We start from the raw sequence: 24,405 nt of genomic DNA, 5'->3' as shown, positions 1-24,405 counted from the left end.
GGGCGCAAAATGCATGCACTCTTTCACACACTTGTGAAATTTCCTCAGTTATATAACAGCATGGCAGAGGCATGGCTTGCAGAAACATACCAGGCATGAAGCATACAAATCCACATATACCCAGTACAACCTGTTCTGGAGAGGAAATGAAAGGTGCCTGACATGGGAAGACTCTGCTGTATGTGTGTGTTTGTGTGTGTGTGTGGATAGTATGGGTGTGTGGGGCTGTTTTGTGGTATATGAGGATAACACTGACTACACCCTTGTGGTTCAAGACGTTTTCAACTAAAATTTCAATCAAATACAGCCTTCAACCTTCAGTGTCCCCTCCAAAGCCATACCACATAAACCACTGCTGCTTTGGCTTAGACTTTTCATACTACTAATACTATCGTCTACACAAAATAGCAACAGGATATAGATTTCCATCGTATCAACAACAACAATATTATTTACTGCTTGCATTGATTTACCGAGTACCAAATCAGAAGGTTATAATTTGTAGTGTCCCACAAGACAGTGCTGTTATTTCATTTCTAAATTGAAAAACCAGACTCCTGCTAAAGGCACCTACAGCACCTTCTATAACGTTTCATTTATATTGCATTTATATATGCCTTATCTAATTTATAGTCTGTGCTAAAAAGCTAATGAAATCTGACAACTGTTAGAAGTGGCTGCGAAGCTTGTTAGTTTTTCTGCTGTGACTATGCAAGGTATTATTGGTATAAGTACAAAATAATACATGTAACATTAAGTAATATTAATTAATGTTTTCTGTCAAAAGCATTTCATTTCTAACGGACGGTGATGGCTTGAGACAGACGATTTATGCTGATGCTAGTTGTGCTATGACTGTGCTTACATTGCAATGGCTCTGTTCCTTTCTCTTCTGCTCTATGGTGTGGGGATTTAACCTCTAAATGTCAACACGCAGTAACCATGAAAATGTAATTCTGCAGAAACTGTGCTCCCAAGTGAATCTGAGAGACAGTTACAGTGTGCTACTGTGTACTGCAAACTGGCTCTGATTGAAGTGTACAGAAAATAAGTACAGTGTTTTGAATGATGCCTCTTCTGAATTGACAGGGAAACATAAGTGACAGACAAATACAGAGTGTCCCCTAATTAGATGGTTTTGGGTGATGCATCATTTGATGCTTTTCCAGACTGCAGGAGACCTGTTAGAGTTAGAGCTATTTTTATGTACTGTAGGGCTATTTAATGTGAATGGAGGCCAGATATTCCAAAAATGACCTTCAACTTTTAAAAATCACTGGATCATTTATGATCCAAGTTGTTTCTTTATTTTTAGACAACAAAACTCCCCCAAACTGACTGCGTCACAGATCAGAAAGCTCCAGGTCAAGGTTGATGTGGTAGTACAGTGGAAATGCTTCATGTTGCAATCCTTGAGCAAGCTTCAAATTCTCAGAGGAAAGCACAAAGTCATGACACAGGCTGCTGTAAACTAAAAAAAACATACACAGCAAGTAGGGCTGAGTGATGACCAGTTACAGAGGAGTATCATGACTTTTTTTTGGCTATGCAAAAATAGCAGTCATCATGACAGTAGACTGTCATCACAAATTTATTTCACACACCTGCCTGGCTCAGTGAAGCCTATATTTAATTTCTCACTCTTATATTTCACAAGTTAAGGCCATGTTAGTGTGGGCCAGCAAACATTTTTGACCTGTGTAAGGTTGTTGTGTATGAGTATGTTTGTTTTGATAAAAATATGTGTATGGGTTGGGGAAGTGTGTGTGGGTGGGTGGGTGAAAGAAGCTTTCGCTCATCTCTGCTTTGCCTACACATTCGCTTAGACAGACGGTGCAATGCAGCAGGCTGTGACACAGTCATAAATATGAGCTCAGGGAGACGGAGGCAAAATTCAATTTCTTGTCTGAGCAGAAAACCTTCACACCACCTCTTGCTGTCACCATGGAAAGAGAGAGAGAGAGAGAGAGAGAGAGAGAGAAAGAGAGAGAGAGAAAGAGAGAAGCAAGGGGATTATGAGTTTCTCCCCTCTGTTATCCCCCCAACAACCCCACCACCCCTTCCCTCCTCCTGTCGCACGCTAGGGTTTTTCCTGATTCGAAATAAGGCAAAGGTGGCAGACTGGAGAATGTGGTGTGGACTACATCTTCACTCCGTCCTGCTACAGTATCTGCCTGTGCAGCAGCTTTTCATTTCAGGTCTTCTAACCTTGCATTGTTAATAACATGATCACTGAATTAGACATCATGCTACGCTGATAAGCCTAGGACACGACTTGAACTGCCCGCTGACTTTATTCTTGTGAAATTCTTCTGAAATTCTCCGTCATTCTATGAGCCACATTTAAGTAGAAAGTATCCTGTGGCGTAATTTAGAAATGTACAATTGGGAACTGAGGATCCATTATTTAAAAGAAAATAGCTATGATTCATGTATTTGATGATGGCCTGTGGAGGCTCAGTGGGGGCTCAGTGGTTAAGGTGCGGTGAAAGAGTCTGACAGAACAACTGCTGGAAGCCTGAGCAAGCCTTTTAACCCTCACCTTCTCAGAACAGCTGTTAGTCACAAGTCATGCATTGTCCTTATTCACTGGAACCTTTTCCAGATGTATCCAGTTATTTTCTGAATGAAATTGTCCAATTACAAAATTCAGTACTTTCTGCAACAAAAAAAAAAAGTTTTGTCATTATGACAAAGAAAGGTGCACAGTTTGAGAAAGGTAACTGCCTCTGAATTCTCTGGAGACTCTTTCTCACACGCTTGCATAAATAGTAAGCAGAGCATCGAACTTGCAAATCTTTCAGCACTCAGCAAGATTGTACAGATATATCTGCCTGAACACTGTCCTGTTTTTATGCACATTTTTTGGTAACTAGTAGTGTGCTATGTGGATCCTCTATTGTCCATTTCTGCCTGCTGTAGTTATGTACGCACACACACACACACACACACAGGGTCATGCAGTGAGAAGGCAGGATTTGTCTTACCAGCTTTCCAATTAGCCCAATGATAATTAACCTATCCAAGATTGCTATACAAATCAAATTGAATAGAATTTTAAACAGCGTTAACAGTGGACATGGTCACAAAGCAGATTTACAGAAATATATATAAATGTAATATATATTTAGGATATAATTCATCCCTAATGAGCAAGCCAGAGGTGAGGGCAGAAAGAAAACTCCCTGTGGTGATATTAAAAAAAAACCTTAGGATGGACCAGGCCAGACACTGAATAGTGTGATTATATATTATTTCCCTTCTAGAATTATATACTACATGGTCAAAAACTCTGATAATTTAAACAGGAGGTTAAAAGGTGGGTTCCTGGCCATCCATTTGAAGACCTGCTAGAAAGTTACAGACTAGATCAGAACCATATAACTGCCTCCAACAAAGAGCACTGAATGTAGATTACACAGGTACAATATATAGTGTTTTAAAATAACTAGTCTCTGCACAAAAGCCCTGGGCAAGTCACCTGTACTGTCAGGCAGAGAGAATAATAATGATAGCAGGGTGTCATTATCAAACTGTGTTCCACCTACTGCAAGTTCACCTGCAGTGAGACAAAGCTTTTCAGATAGAATGGGAAAGAAAAAGAGGTAGCAGTCCCTGACATTTGACAGTCCCTCTGGGCCTCTCTTGGGAAATTAAAGCCCAGGTCTCACTTCAGCCCCTTGAGAATTCTTTCTCTTATACCCACACGAGTGAGACGGGTTGACTCATACCAGACTGCGTTTGTCCTTAATGGCATGCCACAGGGGCTGTGCCCACGGTGGACGGCTGCATTACGGGGCTGAACACTCCCCGGTGAGATCTTCGTCTCTGGTTTAACCCCCATTCTGCCTGGAACAGTCATCGCTTTGATATGAGAGCCGCAGGCATAGGATTTGGAGAGCAGAGCGCTGTTCATTGCTGTGCCTGGCTTCGCATTTCCACCATCCAGCACAAAGGGGCTCGCGGCAGGTTGGCAGCACATGAGCTGATGCATTTAGTTGCTAATATAGATGCTAATGTGGTTCAAGCTCTACTCCAGAGCTGCATGCCTTGTAGGTTATTTCTGTAATGAAGGCAATTAAACCAAGTTCAATAAAATGACTATTTATGAACAGAGTATATTTGCGGTGTCTAGTCAAATGCAGGCCTGTGTTCTACATCATTTTTAACAAGTGTATTACTGTTGTGTAAGTCTCTCTCTCTCTCTCTCTCTCTCACACACACACACACACACACACATTTTTTTATTGGTTGTGCCATTTTTGGAAAAGGTAAGGATTTTCTTTTTCAAGTGTATTATGTTCTCACAATGTGTCCTATTTTCCACACAGAATGGCAGTCTGACTGAGCCGACAAACGCCAGAAAGAAGTATTTCTTCATCTAGCCATAGCAATTAGAGTGGTTAGACACTTGGGTGAGATGCTTTCAATCTTTATAGCTTCACCATGAGCTCTTTATTGGGCACCACAAAACTGTGGGCTATCTGATCTGAGCTGAGCTTAAAAGCATTAGTTCAAAGTAGGTTACAGAACAATATCTGATCTGTCTTAATATTGTTTTCATTTTTATTTTATAAAATATTTCTGGGCAAAAAAAATATTTTGCAGACTTCTTTAGTTTCATCAAATCAAAACTTGCTTGTAATGGCCAATAGGTTACTGATCTTTCAGCTTGTATTTTTTTCCTCATAATTCTCCCTCATTTTTTTCCACACTGAATGACCATATTTGCGTAAATACGCTTTATCACATACATGGCCTTAACTAGACCGCTAACAAAGCTAACTAATGTATGCCATGAGTTTTGGCTAGCTAATTTGTAGACCATCTTTGCTATCTGGCAAATTATTTTTCAGCTTGACTAAATATGTGATCAACAAGTATGATCCAGACCTCTGCATATCTGTTGCAACAGGAAAATGAGCCAAAGCACAGAGAAAAAACTACAAAAGCATAGCTTGAAAAAAGAAGAAGCAAAAAAAAAAAAAGTTTGTATTTTGGAAGGGCAGTATGAAACCCAGACTTAAATCTAATTGAAAGAAACTGTGGCATGAACTGAAAAATGCTGTTCACTAACATTCTCCTTCTCTAGTTTGGAGGAAATTGCAGAGTGGGAGAAAATTTGCATTGAGGAATAGAAGAAAATGCCAAAATAAAAACAAACAACAACAACCAAATACCCTTAAACCTATAATCATTGCAAAAGCAACAATTAAGTATTTTTTGAAAAATTCATTTCAAAAACTATCATCCTATCATACCAAATCCTATCATATCAGAATGCTTATAGTTGATGTTACAATTCTGGACGTACTGTACATCTGTTCTGACCTGTGAAATGACTCTGATGGCAGATTGGTGGTCACTTACCACTGCACTTACTCCCCAGCAGCACATTTTCTGACAATACAGCATGCAAGTCACCAAACTTCTCTTTAACAGCATGGCCTTCAGGCACTCGGTCCTGCTCTGTTATTCTCTTTGGATCAAACTATGGAGATTTTTTTAGATACAGACATGTTCATGGATACCTGCATGTTGTGTTTGTGTTAAAGACCTACATGGATGTCTCTTGGGGGTGTATTTGTAACCCAGCACTGTAGACTGTGTGGATATAGAGAGCTCTGTAATGCGTGAGTCACCACAGCATCATTACACTAGTGTCTAACTAGACACAAGACAATTCTGCCCCTCCTTAATACTACCACAACAGCCATGCTACCAAAGCCAGAGAAAGAGAGAGAGAGAGAGAGAGAGAGAGAGAGAGAGAGAGAGAGAGAGTGAGAGACTGAGATTTGAATTGTGGATAGACAGGGTTGGTGTGATGTTCTTGCTTGTCTCAACACACAGCATGGAATTTGAGAAAAAAAAAATGACTTGCTGTCTCTGTATGCCACAGCAAGGACAGAAAAGGAGACAAGATTGCAGCATTGTCGTGGCTGAAAAAGTATCAATCCACCCATACTCATGCATTTAGTCACCCACTCGTTCATTTACTGACTCACTTGTGTCTCTGTTTGTGCCTTGGGGTCAGCGTTCTGCCCTTTGTTCTCTCTGGGGGGTTCCTGTGTTTATAGAGGCACATCTGTCACTGAGATGAGGCTGTCTAGTGTGTGGAGTGTAGAGGTCAGTCGGACACTGCTACAACTATGTGTGGTTCATAAATCCACACACAGAGCTCATCCAACACAGTATAACAAGTGAATCTGTACTGTACCTGTGTATATAATCCCATGTGATCATAGTATCCATCAATCTGCCCTTGACCTGATTCCCAAAAAATGTTTGGGCAATGGTAAATTCCACTCCATTAACCCCCAAGCCATGCAACTTTAACTTCCTGTCAGAAATAAATAGTTAGTGTTAACAATATTCCCACAGAGAACTGTTTTCAGACACAAAGCTTTGTGTAAGGCTCGAATTAACTCAGTAAATGGAGATGCTTGTCAGTACACAGCCACTAAAAGAATCACTATTATTGTCATATATTTATCAAGCATATTAAGACAAGACTCACTTCACAACCTCCCACATACTACTATGTATTTCTAAGAATATGAAAAAGCTTATTATACTCAATAATGTTTTACACATACAAGACATGTGAACTGACATCACACTCAAATGATCAGATGGTTTAATGATCGTATAAAACATACTCAAAAACGACTGTAGTTTTCCTTTCTTCTAAAACCAGAAATGCCACCAGTGTTAACAATGAAAGAAATCTCAGTAGGTGTGTTCCAGGACTCTCTGATCCATGTGTACCTTATGCTACATGTATTTTGGTCCAGGAGCCTTAAGAAACCCCTCTACCTATATACCTTAGGTTAATACCTTCCTTGCACAGGATATATATTGAGTGTTAATGCACTAACATATGCTACACCTTAGCGTTTTTTTTGTTATATCTGTATTTTGTTCAAAATATTTTCACATTTCACCCACAGATAACCCTGTGTATAATTCTACAGCACAGAAAGGAAGCACTAGAATAGTGGCAGAGTGGCTTCATAATAATGTAGAATAACATCAGCTATTCAGCTCTCTTATAGATGTATCCATGGTTCTGCCACATTAAATGAAGCTGCTCTTTGCTTACCACCTGCTGCCCTACTACTCAGCCCCATTCATTACATGTAGCATATTTTTTATCTGATGCAATGCTAAGTGTACGCCTGTTGGTGCTACTAAATGAGGCCACACAGTACAACACAACACAAGACACCTGTTTCCAGTAGCAAACCCTCACCTCATTTGTTTTATCTTTCTTCCATGTTTTGTTTCCATGGAAGATGACCTGCCTATTTGTCTCCACCCACACCCCACACGCCTTTCCATTCCTGTTCCCAGAAACCCCAGGGGTCGACCACTGATGAGGTCATGGATGGAATGAGTGAGTCATTGTGTGACCGTGTTTTTGCACTGTACTCCACCCTCTCTTGGGACCTACATGCATGGATACTGCAATGGGACTCTAATTCTTTATTTACTACCAGTTCACTGAGCAAAAGATTGCAGTCAAGCATGCGTTATTTGAACTTCACACCATTTTGAGAGGTTTTGTTGGTTGCTGAGATTTATATTAGCTGAAGTTTGGATTGTAATCATTTGACACTGCAGCGATTTATCATGGCCAAGTGTCTGGCAGTGAATTTTGCACTGGATGTGATGATGCAACTGACATGGTTTCTAATTTCATTTGCAGAGCTGGGAATCAGGAATGATACTCCTTTGTTTCAGTACTGGTCAGCTCCACTTATGTATGGAATGAATGTTATTCTTTCCACAAGATTGCCCGGGTTGTGCTTATTTGGTTTAGGAAATTAACTTGCATTTGCAGCATTCATTCCCTTATTCTGTCATGGTGAGATAATTGCCTGGAAACTGAGACTAGCTACACAATAGCTGCTTCCACTTCAATGAGAAAGCATGGACGAATGACCTGGCCAACCTTGGCTCTCGCATTTAAGTTACAACAGTAGTTCTATCCATCTTACAAATACTGAACAGACCAAGCGAGGTACAGAGAGAGGATAAGAATTTGGATGAATAATAGTAAGAAGACCCAAAGTCCTGAGCTTGTGGATTTCCAGTCTAATGAGCCAGGCTGCTGTTCTATAGGCCTCCCATGAGCTCGGCTGATTGGCTTGTGTTGTTACTCCTGTGTGGTGCTGTCAATACAGTAGACCTGCCGTGAAGCTGGATAATGATGAGTGAGGGTCTGTCCAATCAGATGTAATTATTTTTTTTTCTTTCATCAGAAGCCCACCATGAGGTTGCTCCTACTGTTCTCCAATGGACAAAATGTATTTACTGAACTGACAGGAGCAATCACTGCCTAGGGAGGCCAATTTTTTTTTTTTCTTAAAATGGGAATTAATTACTAGTATGAAAAATAATAAATTAATTGTGTTCAGTAATTATAATGTTCTACACACGTGCTTATAATTATGCACAGCATTGTATGATTTCATGGTAACAGCACACATCTAGAGTGGGGTCCAAAAGAAAAAGGCCACAATAAAAATGTAGATAGATAGATAGATAGATAGATAGATAGATAGATAGATAGATAGATAGATAGATAGATAGATAGATAGATAGATAGATAGATAGATAGATAGATAGATAGATAGATAGATAGATAGATAGATAGGGTTTTGAATTTTACAATATTTAAAACAAATGTTCAATATTTTAAATATTTAATTTTCAAGATTCTGCACTATTTAGATATCTCTATTTAAATCTAAGCAAATATGTGATATTGATTTGTGCTTCGTACAAAAGGTCACATTTCCCTTATGTCTAATCTCCTCTAATAAGGCATGTTTTCAGACGAAGCTCTGGATTTGATCTAAAATGGATCATATGGTTTGAATAATTTTGTTAAGACCAGCTGGAGTCACACTACCATTAAAGCATAACCACCAAAGATTAGGAACCAAATACTAAGAAATTTGTAAATATTTCAAAGATTCTACTTTTGATTCTACTTTCGAACTGTTGATGATATTTTAATAAAAAACTGTATTAGAAAAGAATGCAAAAAAAATGAAAACGAGCATTTTCATTGTGCTGTGTGTGTGTGTGTGTGTGTGTGTGTGTGTGTGTGTGCACGTGTGAGTGTGTGTGTTTGTGTGTGTGTGAGAGAGCTAAGCCAGGAGTTATGTGCAGTTCCACTGTTTAGCAGAGCTCAAGAAGATGCGCTCTTTGAGAAAGAAGAGATTAGGAGCATTTGAGTGAAAATCCTGACTGCATAGGAATATCCAAAAAAGAGGAAAATGCTAGAACAAGAACAAGTGAAGCTTTTAACTGAAGAGAGGAAGAAGAAGAAGAAGAAGAAGAAATGGAGTTTTGCTTTCATAAGCTGCTAACCTCTCAGACATAAAGTATGTTGGATGGGGGCAGAAAACTGGGAGGAAAAGTGATGGAGAAATTAGATGGTGTGTTCTGCCCTTATAATACAATCAGTTCTGGATAAAATGTTTGTCTTGTCTCCTTTCAGAGTCTGATGCACTGGGCTCTCATTGGCATTTCTGGGCTTCTGTCCAGCTATGATATTATAAACTTGCAGACAAACGTATTGCTGAAAACAATCTTACAGTATCTCTCTCTCTCTCTCTCTCTCTCTCTCTCTCTCTCTCGAATTTCAAACAACCCATACAACAAAGCTATTACTTTCTTAGTGGCTAGATTTCATGAGAAGATGAGTAGATTTCAGTAAATGTAAGTCACATACCAGTTCTGGTTTTAAGTCTTCACACAGCTTAAATGTTCTCCATCTCCCACATTCAAGTACAGCTTTACACGATTTATACAGATCGTTTAAGTTATTCTTAGTAGAGGATTGATACTATAAGAGCTTATATTTGTTTCCAATAGCTCTAGATCCAAAGCACAAGATAAACTTTATAACTCCTCCATAGTGTGACTTGCCACTTTAGGAACATCTGTACATCTGAGCTTTTATGCCATTATCCAATTATCCGATGATGTAGCAGCAGCGTAATGCATAAAATCATACAGATACAGAACAAAAGCTTCAGTTAATGTTCACATCAAACATCAGAATGGGGGAAAGATGTGATCTCAGTGACTTTGACAGTGACATGGTTTTGGTCAAACAGGCTTGTTTGAGTATTTTAGAAAGTGCTGATTACCTGGGAATTTCACAGGCAGCAGACTGTAGAGTTTGCACAGAATGGTGCATTTAGAAAACAAAACAGCAAGGTAGTATGCCAGCTTTTGGAAACACGTTGCTGATGACAGAGATCAGAAGAAAATGGTCTGACTGGATCCAGCTGACAGGTAGGCTTTGGTAACTCACAGTAGTGTGCTGAAAAGAAACCCAAACATCAAACACACTGGACCTTGAGGCAAATGGACTACAACTGCAAGAGACCACATCAGGTTCCATGCCTGTCAGCCAAGAAGAGGAATCTGATGATAGCTTCAGCACAGGCTCACCAAAATGGACAGTTAAAGACTGTAAAATGACCAGGTGATGTATTTTCAGTTGTACACCTTTGACACAGGTGTTGAAAATGATTGCTACTGATAGATTCCCAAAATATCCTGCACAGTATGACCAGGTTCTTAAACCAAAAAAGTTAAAAATAAAAGGATTTCAGCTTAAAATTTGCACCCTGCACAGACCTATCTAGAGCCAGCAAGCTCTGTGGTCAGTCTGGCGGCATTAGCATGTGAGAGAGCAGGGACAGGCTAGACACATTGTAGAGGTGATTTATCACTGTGAGAACTGTGCAAAAGCCTGCGCAAGCATTCTCACAGTGCATTCAACAGACAGCCGATACAGCTATGGCTTTGTCTCATATTAACCTCTGCATGTTTGTGAATGCCAGGGAGCTGCTCCAGAGGAGCTTAATGTCTAAAATATGCTGCAGTCCCAAAATTGCAGAAAAGAAATGCATTCTATTTTTGGGTCCCATAGTGACTCAATCTGGAATATGAGTTGTCAAGGAACTATCAAGTAATAGCTTAAGAACACTAGAATGGCAGGAAATGTGCCTCGTCCATTTTCCCTTAGATGGAAAAACATTTTTTTGAGATAATTTAATCTCAATTTGAATGAGAAATTTATCAATGCTTTACAGCTTTAGACATTATGGAATTAATCAAGAATCATTAATAATGAATTATTTCCCACATATGGTGTGTGTCATGAACAGAGATGCTTGGAGAGTGGATGCCAATGCAGGTCATTTTAATAGGAACTAAAAATAAAATTAGTCCAGCAAACAATCCAAAAATATCATTGGGCAAGAAACAGGATCAAAGGCACAGGTCATACAAACAGGTCTATACGGGCTTGGTATCGTCAAAGACACTAGAGAACTGAACGTATATTTTGCAAAGATTAACTGAAACAAAGGTACTGATGAACAATGCTAAACAGAACATACTGTACAGTTAGATTGCGATTGGGACCCAAGTCTGAGACATCCACAGACATGACACAGTACAGTGAAAGAGCACAGATCTTGTGTCTTTCACAACAGGAGTTTGTGTTTTTACTAGTAAATTAATATCTTCTGCCTAGCATCTTCTCTTTACTCTGATGCACAGTTACACTGCAATGTTAGCGAGCAGGTCAGTGATGCCAGGGCAGATCCCTGCTGAACCAGAAGCAGGGTCAGACAAATAATTATCAATTAAACATGTTGTTCATAATAGTGTGACTTTATTGTGAGGAGTTACGCATGTTGTTTTCTGAGGGTTGCACCAGGGTGGTCCTGTTGATATAATTGTGGTAAGGTGTGCAACGTCTTGATGTCATAAACCGTGCAGCATACAGCAGTGCATTTTCACTGAATCCTTCTCACAATGGTGGAGCAAAACTATATGCTTGCTACTCCTCTAAAAAAAAGTGCTTAGCTTGCTTATTTGCTCAGTCGCCTATGTACAGTATATCAGTACATCAGTGGTATTTAGAATTGAGACATTGTGCTTACTGGCTTGGGGAGAGCAGTCTTTTATCACTTTTATAAGTAGCTTGCAATAGCTATAGCAATACCAGAGAAGGCTGTGTTCTAACCCACAAATCACAATAACTAACATGCACCCAGCTTTTAAAAGCTAAAAATAATACGTCAGACATGCTACATGTTCCAACAGTACAGGTCAACTGTAACACACAGCAAGAAATAGCACTGAAAAGATGGTGAGAAAATCATGCCTGTCACCAGCAAGAGCAGAAAAATCCGTAAATGGTCCATCAATGTATACTATAGCAATGAAGTCACAGTTGCATTTAGATTAAATAAATGTGTGCCAGCTTTTCCTTACTTCAGCAGTAGTTGGAATTACTCTTACACCATTGCCTGTGCACATTAGTACAACTTAGAATGAAATCTCCATCTATCTCTCTAACTCACCTACTATCTACAGGTCAATGCTCATAAACTCTGAAGTCATGTTACTGATTATGAATAATCCTAATGACGGGAGCTTCCCAGTTAAAAGTGAGTGGATTAGCTTTCTGACTCTCAGCCTGAATACACAATGAAGATTCCTCTGCAGCCCTGCACATATTGTTCCTGCTGGGGATCAGAGAGTTCCAACTTGCAAAGGGAAAAAAGAATTGCTTTTTGCTGCACTTTCAATTATGCACAATTTCAGTTAGCATTCACACAGGATTAATGAAGGAAAAGCCACGTCTCGTTCTTGAATTCGTCGACTAATAGATGTGTGGAGAGATAAGGAAGTGGGGACCTTGTAGAGGAAATGGAATCGCTTGTTGAGAACAAGTTACTGTGCTGAAATTGATGGAACAGTTTCACATAAATCACATAAGTAAATAAAAGTAAATCAGTTTGTGCACTAATTAAATCTTGAACTATGAAGGCAGAGTTATCCATGATGAATGGATTCCTGTTCAGGCTGGAGGCAATATTCTCTTAAAAACATAGTAAGTGTGGTGTGTTTGATGTGGCTGCCTGGGATTTCTGCAGTCAGTGTTACATCAGAGTGGGTTTTTTTGTTTTGTTTACTGGACTAATGCTGCAGCTCAAAGCTCTCTTGTGCACTGAGGAGGAATTAATGCACAGCAATTACACCTCCACACACACGGCTGAAAGGAAAGATGTTTGGTGGTCAGGATCAGAAGATAAAGGGAAGCCAAACAGAACACTCTGTTTTGAATGTGCAAAGGTGTGTTACAGATGATCTGTCCTCCAAAAAAAATCTATAGCGTGCACAGGAAATAAAACCTAATAACACCGAGCTATGCCTTTTAGTGCAATGTATTCTTTTTCTTTAAAATGGAAGTTAAATGCAGTGTACCGTTAAAGCTTGTTAGAGATGCATACTGTGAATTTATGAACCACTGTTGCTCCTTCGAGGGTAATTTTACATTGACTGTATATATATATATTTTCCAGCTCGTTCTCACTCTTGGGAATTTGTACCAATTTGTATGAGAAGCATTTGTACCTTTTCTTAAAAACTGCATTTGCATTCTATCGAAAATAACCAACAGATTTACAGGAATGACTGATCAGATCATATAACAATAGGGAATAATGTAAAACGTCTAGGTAATGCTTTATTTGATCACAGTGTTCGTAGAGCTACATAATACCTACATAGGCCCTAATGAAAACACGGCATAAAAAAGTCTATAAATAATTTAAAAGGCTTATCAGAACATGCATCAGCTCTCACAAAGACAGCGTTCAACAATCTAAATGTCAAGTTCACATGACACATGAGTCAATGTTATACAAATTGTTGACATAATGCTGGATTATGACATTTTTTCCTCAGCTGAGTTAAGTTAGAACACAATGACAACTGTATTTATAGCTGGGGTATCATTATGAGTTCCATAATGATTGTGATATAAAATAGCTTACTAGGTGAGGTTCCTGGAAAAAATAAAGCAAAAAAACTTAGTAGTGGTTTACTGAATGACTCTTTTACCCAGTGACAATAAAATAATCAAAGGTTGTATATTTTTACTGTATTGACAGAGTAATGTATATTTTTCTGGCAAGTGAGTAAAGATTTTCATGAAACTGTTTCACAATAATATTTGTTTGTTTGTTCATTTGTTTGTCTTTAGTACCTATATCTAGGTAATAGTGGATGTAGGGTCCATGCTGGTCTTGATGTGGGACTAAACCAGGGGTTATACATGCCAGGTGAATAATTTAGATTTTTCAACTCCCGGTAAGCTCACTATAGATATGGTATGGGCAAATGTATGGATAAATCCAAAAAAGAAAAGTCTCGGAAGAAAATAGAACGTTTAAGGCTTTATAGACAGATTCATTTGCCTTCATTACTGACGATGCTGGCTTACCTGAATGCTTAATATGTGGTGTGAAATTAGCAAACTACAACAAAATCTAACGGAGAAAGACATTTCCAGAACGAACAAGTCCAAAGCTGGAGATGAACGAAAAAGAGCAATTTCAGATCTGCTGTGGAAAAAAAAAGGTTTCCTTTTCATAAATGCAACAAACTAACTGGATATAAAACTTTTTATGCCGTGTTATCTGCATTTTAGGGGTCAAATAGGTTTTGTGGCTCTGTGTGAATTTTATTTGGTGGGAAAGGGGCAAAAATGGCTCTTTTGATGTTGAACGCTGCAGACCCTTGGACTAAACCCCTGGGTTGGGATGCCAGTTCAGCCCATGGTACTGTGTGCACACACACACACACATTCACTTTTTATAAACAATTCAGTTCACTTACATGCATGTTTTTGGAAAGTGGAAGAAATCAACAGCATCGACTCTACCCACTGTGCCACACTGCCCTCATGCAGGTTACACCTACATTGATTTTTTGCAATAATACAATTTGGTGTAAACACTCACAAAAGTTCATTTCAAGCTGATGAAAGCAGAATGCATGACCGCTTCATAATGCTTTGGTAGGTTTACGGTGATGAAAGTTTTATATATGGCAGGTTCCATACAGTCCAATAAACAACATTGATGATTCTCATTCTTGCACTAACTTTGACAGCAAACAATAATAATAATAATAATAATAATAGAAGGTTAAAGGATAATGATCCTGACTTGGACATAGTTAGATAAAAAGAAAGATTGCTACACATGAGGGGAATACTATTTTTCTCCCAACCCTTTGAATTGGATTTCTGATGTAGTTTAGATAGAGCTCACTCTCTTGATGCAGGGCTCAACCTGAACAGCTTGGGCTTCTGCCATTTTTTTAACAAACACGTTACAATGAAAAGAAAACAAGTTTGTGCTGGTGGATTGGTTTATCTTTGATGCCACACATGATCCCCATTCAAAAGCATTGGAGCTCTCCTCCCTGCTGCTGTCTACACAGAGATGGAGCTCATTTGATGTGGCAGGAATGAGGGAAGCAGAAGGAAGGTGGGGGAAAGATGGAGAGGAAATAAAATGAGGGAGAGAGAGAGAGAGAGAGAGAGAGAGACAGGTGCTTCCCCTCCCACTGGCCTCCTCCCTGCAGTGTCTGGTCTTCCTCTACTTTAGGGAACAGCTGCCTCATGTCACATCTCCCCTCCACTCCCAGTCCCATCTTTCCACCATCCATCTATCCATCCTCCCTCCTATAGATCACCATTAGCAGAGTCTCATCATTTTTCAATCTTGTGTCAGTCTTACACACAACCTGCTGTGTTCTAACTAGAGCAGATTTAGAGAGAAAAGACATTTTTCCCCAACTCCCACACATTCCCTTGCTAATACAGAGTGTTCCCTGAGAGAGACATGCCCTGAATTCATATGAGCTTTTCGGGGGCCTTGAAAACATTCCTCCATCCCTCTAAGCCTCCCTCTACTTTGATCCGAGCAGATTGACCAAGGCGCAGCACAACAACCGCATTCCACACCAGCTCTCAGCAGCCACGCCAGCTGCCACTGGCCATTATTCAATTAATGCGGGTCCCGAAGACCAGAAAAACTGCAGCGGCGGCTATAAATGCAGACTTCATAAAGGTCTATAGGCCGGTGGAAATTGGTTTAATTTATGTAATTATCTCTTCTTTTATGTATTCATGAGTAATGTTTGATTTAAGCAATTCTATTCGGCATACTGTTTGAATCTGCACTTTAGCACACCCCATTGCACTCTATGATGTAGGCCCTCAGGACAGGCATCAAAGCATGAGTATAGAATTTTAAGTTATATTTTTAATGTACTTTTTTTCCCCTTCATTATATGACACTAAGGCATTCCTTAGCTCGAGCACAGACTACACACATAGCCTTCATACAAATGCAAATGTTTCCATCTATGCCTTGGGGATTCATTTCATAAGCCAGATTTGCATAAGCAGATTCAAATGAAAATCGAATCAACTCTAGACTGATTCAGGTGAAAGATTCATTGTCCAATGACTGAGTTGACTGGTGAAAAACAGATTTTATTTTAAATCAAGTTCAGTTTGTACTCTTGGGCTGAGTTTAGTTATGACAATCTAATACCCCGGTGCATTATTTGAATGACAGAGCTATTTCTTTGGAAATGTCTTTAATGCACAGTGAAGAACGTTCCACAGACTCGCACCTGGATTTCACATAATTGCTGCCCATTAGCTTGTCTCTCCTTTTTCAAACACTAAATTCACCCTCCTAATTTCTCATTCTTGCATTAGCTACGGGTTTTGACCAAAGTACAGATGAAATACGTCACCCACCATCAGTCTTAATATGCTCTAGTTTGAAAAAAAGGACACAATTTATTTGTTCTTTCTCCCTGGAAATCAGCCCTGGATTGTGGATTCGCAAGGTTCATGCAGCACTGGGACCCATGCGTGCACTCTGGGTCGAGCTATTTGTATTGTTATTGCTGATGAATGGGGCCATCTGCCCGCTGCCTGCTGATGGCTGTCTTGGCTAGTTGTTCTTCAACAATAAGGACATGAGGCCTGGTTTTGTGGCCAGGCGTCACGATGGACAATAGAAGAGTGGCAAACTAGCAGCAGGCTAATGGAGCCCTGATCCTACAGGCACACTCGGTAAACACCAGTGCTGATAAGCGCCTCATACAAAGATTAGCCTGGCAGGCAAGAACAATGTCAACGATGCTAATTACTCTGCACTGCATGCACAAAACAAACATGTGCGTTCTCTGAGATACAGATACAGACACAAAAACAAGTGAGATATACACAGGCTCTCTCTGTGAAATAGACACAAAGGAACCGGCAACTCGGCATGCACACGGACGTGTGTCATCTGTGCATTTGACTATATTCCCACTTTGCCAAACAGGGCATTTTCAGTCTTCTGTGTTCACTTTTTATTGTTCCACTCAGACACACCATAAAAATTCATTTGGTGATTCACTTCACCTGCCTCCCACCAGACCACTCATCCATTTTCAACATCTTTGTTCTAGATGAAACATATTTAATCTCCCAGCTCTCAGCCCCAAAGCAAGGCTGTACTGTACTCCTGCTCCTCCCATCCTCCCACCAGTGCAGAACCAGAGTCAGAGAGCGTGAGTGCCACTTTTCAAAGCCAGCAGAAATACATGCCCTCCTTCTTTCTCCATCTCTCCTGTGGTGTGAATTGGACTGTGGCACTCTAATCAGAGGGTCATCTGCTTGGCCTGGCTGCACAAATGATGGCTGCCTGCCTCCTGCTGCTGAATTATGGATGTGAGGAAGATGAATATTTCATTTTCCTCTTAGCTGGGGTCTTTTGGCAGCAAGGGCGGGGCCCAGTCATGTGACCTGCATGACCACGGACAACTCATTTCTTATTGATGCAGGCATTTAGCTGGATTGAGCTAATAATCAGGCTGGCAATGCTTAGCATACATTAGTAGAAACTCTGCACTGAGAGACGTTATCTGAAAATGCAGGAGGTTTAATTAATCATCTGTAATCCAGGATGCAACCTGTGACTTACGATATGAAGACAAGCTGCTGTGGGTCTATTCACACTTCCAAATCATCCCACATCCCAGCTGAAATCATTCAGCTGCCCAATTGCTCGATATGCCGATTCATTCAGAATGGGAACAGAGCCGCTCATGTACCACTCAGTGCCTTCCATCCATCCACTTATATACACACACTAGCATGCGCATGTATGCACTCACACACACACACATCTCACTCACCCCCACCACACACACACACACACACACTCATCCTCCTCCACCTTGTCATCAAGTGGCTAATAACCAAAGCTGCGGTGAGCCAAAAGCTTCTTTCCCGGTGTTCAGATTTAATTATTTCCATTGTTTAATCAAGCACACCATTTAATCATTGAATTTGAATAGGGCTTTTAGTAGTGGCCAACAGGACAGGATGACCATGCAGAGGCAGCCAAGCATTGCCTCTCTTCTCCTTAGCCCATCACAGTCCATCAAAACAATTTCACACATGGAGAGCAAACCTTAATGGCACTTCACAAATGGTGCTGAGGCCCTGCTCACCCTGGGGAGGGAGTGAAGGAGTGAGCATGGGAGGGGAACCTTAGTGCAACAATGGCCCATTAGTGTGACCGTGAAGGATGTGCTGCCTCATGGTGCCAGGAACAGACATCTACATATAGCACATGCTTAGACAGACCTGAGACACTTCAGCTCTCAAACTGTACCATGCCTCTGGGCCAATAGGTATAATATTTTCTATAGCCTCTGGGTTGCACACACAGCAAAGTTATGTAGAGTGTAGCTGTCAGGCCTGTGATCCCTATTTTGCCCTTGGCTGCACTACTGTCCAAGATCAAGGCTCACCTTTGTGCTGGGAAATAAAAGTTAGATCCCTCTTGTGCAGTACTGGTTAGATATTTCCCCTGTACACCACTGACACAATCATCAGGCAACCATCCTAAGCCTACATATACTGTACACTATATAATGTTATCATATATAATCTTGCTTACTTTTTTGCTTACTACATTGTGATATCAACATCACTGCTGATTTTATAAAGACACTAAGCCAATGAGTTATGTTTAAACCATCTAACAAATGTAGCTTAACAGATTATTTTAATGTACTATAGAAACTTTCAGATCCAAAACTGTGGTTTTATTAATGTTTAGAAACATTCCTATACCATTGATGCTAGTATTTTAAATGTAGGAGCATTAACATTGAATTTTCATGATATTATTTGGGATCATGTAAAGATTCTGATTTCATAAAGCTAAACATTATTACAGCAGATGTTTAAGAGCATTGTTGCAATGTTATTTCTTCAAACAAGCTCTCTAGCTTGCTAATTGTTAAAAGAAATTAACTGTTTGAGGTTACACATGGTAATTTACAATTAGGAAGCTATTGTAGCTGCATTTACCATACTATACTCAGTTACTATAGTAGAGCTGCCCCATTTAATTCTATATCCAGTTGTAGGATCTTGTTCCAGTGACTGTGACAGAGGTACATTAATCAGCATACCTGAATGAAATGGTCACCAAGGAGCTGTCAGGACAGAGATGCTTAGGCAGATGCAGATGCATGTAAGGCAATTTTAATGAGCACACAAACTTCAAATGTAAAATGGCAGGCAAAATCAAGGTCAAGAAACACGGCACAGGTCAGGCAATTTGCAAACAATACAATGTGGGCAGCCCAAGAACTTTTACATGCAAAAAAAATTATGTACAGAAGTAGGTCAAGCAAGATAATCAAACAAACAGTACAAAAGCTTGGTAAGGTCAAGGACACAAGTGAACTGAATCTATACTGTGAGTGTGAGAGTCTGTGATTGAGTGTGTGGCTGATGGAACACATGTGAATTCACTCAGTGGCTGGGTGACTGAACGTGGACATAAGTGAGTGGGGAGTGAGGTCCATGGTGGCCATGTTTGTAGGTCATGATGCATACTGTAAAATGGATTGTGATGTGGAGCTTGTGGGTTGCCTTGTCGTGACAGTAACCAATATCCAAAACCAGTCCTGAATGGCCAAATTCCTGCCAGGGCTGTTGAATTCTCTGCAATAATTCATGATCCAACTCACCAATTGATTACCAGAGACCAGTTACCCAGAGGTATTGCAAATTTAAGACTGTCCTACTGGCAGAGAATGTTCAATGAAGAAAGCTTATTCGACCATTTAACAATGATTTTGCTCAGTGATGTGTTTAGGAAACTCAACCAAGGATAACGTGTATTAGAGCAGTTAAATTTAGCCCTTCAAGCCTGAAGTAACTCTAGAAATAACACTGACTGATTACGCTGCTTGTTAAAATGGTGCTTCTTCAAGCCATAACGTGCTTCAGTTTAGCCTGAACAGTCCATATTATAATTATAAATGTTGGTGTGGTACCATCAGAGTAGGTGTAGTAGGAGTAATGCATGTGTGGGTTGGGATGCAAGGTGCTCTTTTATTTTTTGCAATGAGGCACAGCCCCCGAAAATATCTCAGTACAAGCCTGTCGCTATACACTTTCACTTAATGAGACTCTTGTGTGGTGCCATTTGTAGCAATTATCAGTAGTAAGCTAATGGCACTGTTTTTGTTCCCAGTCCCACACTATGGCTTACGACATTAAGCACTTCCAGACATGCTCTTCAGATCACAGATGAAATTCAAGTAAGAAACCATAAATATATAGCCCTTCTAATGAGTGGCAGTATCACTGTTTGCAGCAATTGCTGTCACGGTGGGGAGGATAGGAAGATGAGAATGAGAGTAAAATTGTGACGGGCCCATAATAGGAGTCCTTTCCAATCATTGGTAAGCCTGAGCTTCAGCGAAAAGCTGAGCAGAATAAGAAAAAAGGCAGAGGTACCCAAACATGGCACAATCTCACTGGAGACAAACTGCTACAGAGCTGTAACGATCCACTAACTCAGCCTTTTAAGTGCACACTCTGCTGTGTTCAGGGCTAAGAATGATATTAGTTCGTATTTTGTAGACCCTTGTTTTTTTGCCTGGCTGTACTTTGAACACACACAGACACACACTACAGTACTGTAGCTTTCATGTTTTCATGACCCTCTCTGGGGGGAGAGGATGATTGTTTTATAGCTGAATGTGCTTAACAAATGTGAGCCAATGAGTCACCCCTGCTTTTATCCTCAGACCCACAGGCCACATAAAAGTCATTACAGCCTTTCATTTGCATTTGACAAACACAGCATATTATCATGCACTGACTCTGGACAACTGAGGGACATACTGTACTTCCAGCTTTTGCACCACTTTGCAGTTCCATTTTCTCAAGCTGTAATTGTTTATACAATTTTCACAAGCAGACAGTTTGACAGTTTGAGATAGAAAAAGAAGAGTGAGCTTTTCTAATGAGAAATGAGAGACTGTCTTGAAAGCCTTTTCTTCTCATTAGAAAAGAGATGTTAGCAGAAGAGGGGATTTCCTACCCATCCACCAGTTAATCATTCACTCTCTGACAGCTCGCTGACTGTGAGTCTCTCTTTAAGGACACAGTGCCACCATGTGGCTGGGTTACATTTGTCCTTGTAATAAATATGTCACAGTAATGGCAGTTTGAACAACAATGAATTAATCAAGGCATGCCAGTTTTAAACTTCCTGTCCAACTAAATCACGAAAACTCTGGATTCAGGTAATAAATATTTACTGTGCGATCATTAATAAGGAAAAAATACACATGGTAATTATTTTTAGTTAAACAAAAAAACAAATGAAAATTAAATGAAATTAAATAGTCTGTTTGAATTAGTTTTACACAACATGTCAGGGGCTTATGGTTGTTGAATTCATGGTAAAAGGCTCTATGGATACATTGAAAGTACATACTATTACATACATACTATTGAAAGATAGATCATTTGAGCTATTTTTGAAAACCAGAGGCTGTAAGCTGGTACAAGACTGTATAGCTGGGTTGAGTAGTGTCTAGAAACCTACCTCTTCCTGAAGTACTTCAAGTAGAACTTAAAATCTTTTTCTATGCATTTCTTGCTGTTTTCTCCCAACAGAGTTTTTAGACTGATGGTCTAAAAACTAAAATACTTAAATAAAAAACTTAAATTAAATAAAACTTAAATAATTACATTAAAACTTAAATAATTAATGTGTAAATTAATAAAAAAGTTTAAAAAAAAAAAAAATTATTGCTATATTTTCTCCCAACAAAGTTTTTAGACTGATGATCTATAAACTGACCTAGTAAGCCAATACTGACATATTCACTGATAGAGATTTTCTCTTTAAATATGTGATTTAAATAATATTTAATATTTAAATCTTTAAAGTAAAAATATTCCAAAAATTTAAAGACAGTAAATGCAGTATTCTACATATACTAAGTAAATTATTTAATAATATAACTCTCTTTTCATTCACGTCTTTAAATCCGTGACTCCAACTCCCACAATCCTCAGCCCACAACCTCCTTTTAAATAGCCTCTCACTGCTACTTCTCCATTGTGTCTACAATAATTCCAGGTCTTTATTATCTGTCTCTCTTGATGAGAGTTTTAATCGTAGCCTACTTCATTTTCACTAATTTAGTCTTGTTTAGTTTATGCCTCTTTGCAGATTGCCTGGCCATTTGCCTGCCACATGTTTAGGAATATTGCCAGGAATCTTGTATACTTCATTGGTTTTAACCACACCATAAAACCTGCACTTGTTTGTTTGCTGCATGACAGAAGACTTCACCAAAAACATACTGTGGATGCAACAGACTTCAACACATGCCACAAAGCCCTTTCTCCTCAAGGCCATTTAGCTGTATAACAGTGTTCCTTTGTTAGGAAACACCTGACATATACCAGTAACAGCATACATGTCACGTAACAGGCCGCTCACAAACTAAACTTGCAAGTGTGATGATCATTTCAAGCGCCAAAGTTTCCCCACTACAATTCACACTCCACTCTTCCTCACAAGAGATTTGAAGTTAGAAAAAGAAAGTACTCCAGCTTATCTCAGTGCTCACTGGAAAGGCACTTGATTGGACTACTGAGGTCTATTTGAACAAGGTTCACACTGAGCAGTCATAGGACTGTTTCACTACATGGTCCATCTCCCTGCCAAAAACAAATTAACTGGTGAGCTTTTCATGTCCTTAAAACAAGGTTCATGGTCTACATCTGAATATGCCCTAGAGTTTTGAGTTAGCTGCTGAGAGCAGATGCAACAAGCCCACACTCATCACTGCATTCCATCAGGGACTAAAAAGGGATGTGATTACAGAGTTGGTTTGCTGTGACCGTGAGTTGTAACTAAATGCACTCACTGGTTTGGCCATTCGCCTAGACAAACTTCTAGATAAAGGGAGAACTGGGTCTTCATTCTGTCCCTGCCATCACTATGACAAAGATTCATTAAGCCTCAGATCACCCCAAATTATCTGTCAAAAAAATGTCAAGGTCTCTAATGCTAACTGTGAAGAGACAACCCGCTGCATCACAGTGTCTATTTCATCCAGACTATTCACGGTCGACCATTCAGACACCTATCCTCTTTCAACCAACACTGGAGTGGCCAGAAACTTCAAAGAGGCCATGGAATCCCCTAACAACTCCATTGTGCTCTATTTACCCTGACTCCAGTGTCTCAGCCCAAGAATCATGGACTGAATGCCAAATCACAGCCTGCTCCCCACACTGTCATGAGAACTGTCTGTGAACTGTGAGAAGTGTGTGTCTGTAGGGAAAAACCACCAAAGAAATTATGATCCCTGAATGCTATGCTGAGTTAAAGGAGGTGTTTTGTAAATTCAGAGCATGCACCCTATGTCCACACAGACCCTATGAAGCTAATCTACCTAAAAGTCCCTATTCTGGACGTTTTTATCACCACCAATACCCTTAGAATCGAGAAACGTCTAGATAAATTCAGGATGATGGGCTTTACTTTGCTAATTATGTTATCAACCTCCAGATGCTTCAGATTTCTTTCTAACAATATCTGATGGCCTTTTTCTGATAATGGAAATGGCTCAAGTTCACAGGTAAAGCCACAATTATTCCTGCATGTCCACATAGTAAAAGGTTCCTGGAAGATATCTTGTAGGTTCTTCAGATTTTCTCACTGCCAGGAGCTTTAGAAGTGCATCTAGAATCTTTGAAACAAAGCCTTTTGACACCGGGATGTTTACAAGAACCTTATAAAAAGAGAAAAAACGCTATATTAATGACCCAAATTCAGGATATCTCCACATAAGGTATTTTTCCCCACTGCAACAGTGTCCAGGTTTCTTCATAGTTGTATTTGGAGCCCAGTTTCTCGATTTCTTCTGTGATGGCCTTAAAACACATACTTGGCTTTACAGAATTTTTTGTCTTTTAGATTTTTTGAGTCTTTACATTTTCATATTCGACTAGATACACAAGAAATTCTCCAATCCAGCCTTAGTTCTTAGTCTTTCAGATATTGTTTGAATTATTTCTCATTAATCCAAGCACATTGTATAATTGCACCTTCAGCTGTTTAAATGTTTTCTAAGTCACTCTGGATCAATATCTCTATCAAATAC

This window comes from Hemibagrus wyckioides, linkage group LG25, assembly GCF_019097595.1.
Source record: "Hemibagrus wyckioides isolate EC202008001 linkage group LG25, SWU_Hwy_1.0, whole genome shotgun sequence".
NCBI classification, from domain to species: domain Eukaryota; kingdom Metazoa; phylum Chordata; class Actinopteri; order Siluriformes; family Bagridae; genus Hemibagrus; species Hemibagrus wyckioides.
This window is presented reverse-complemented; position numbering follows the sequence as displayed.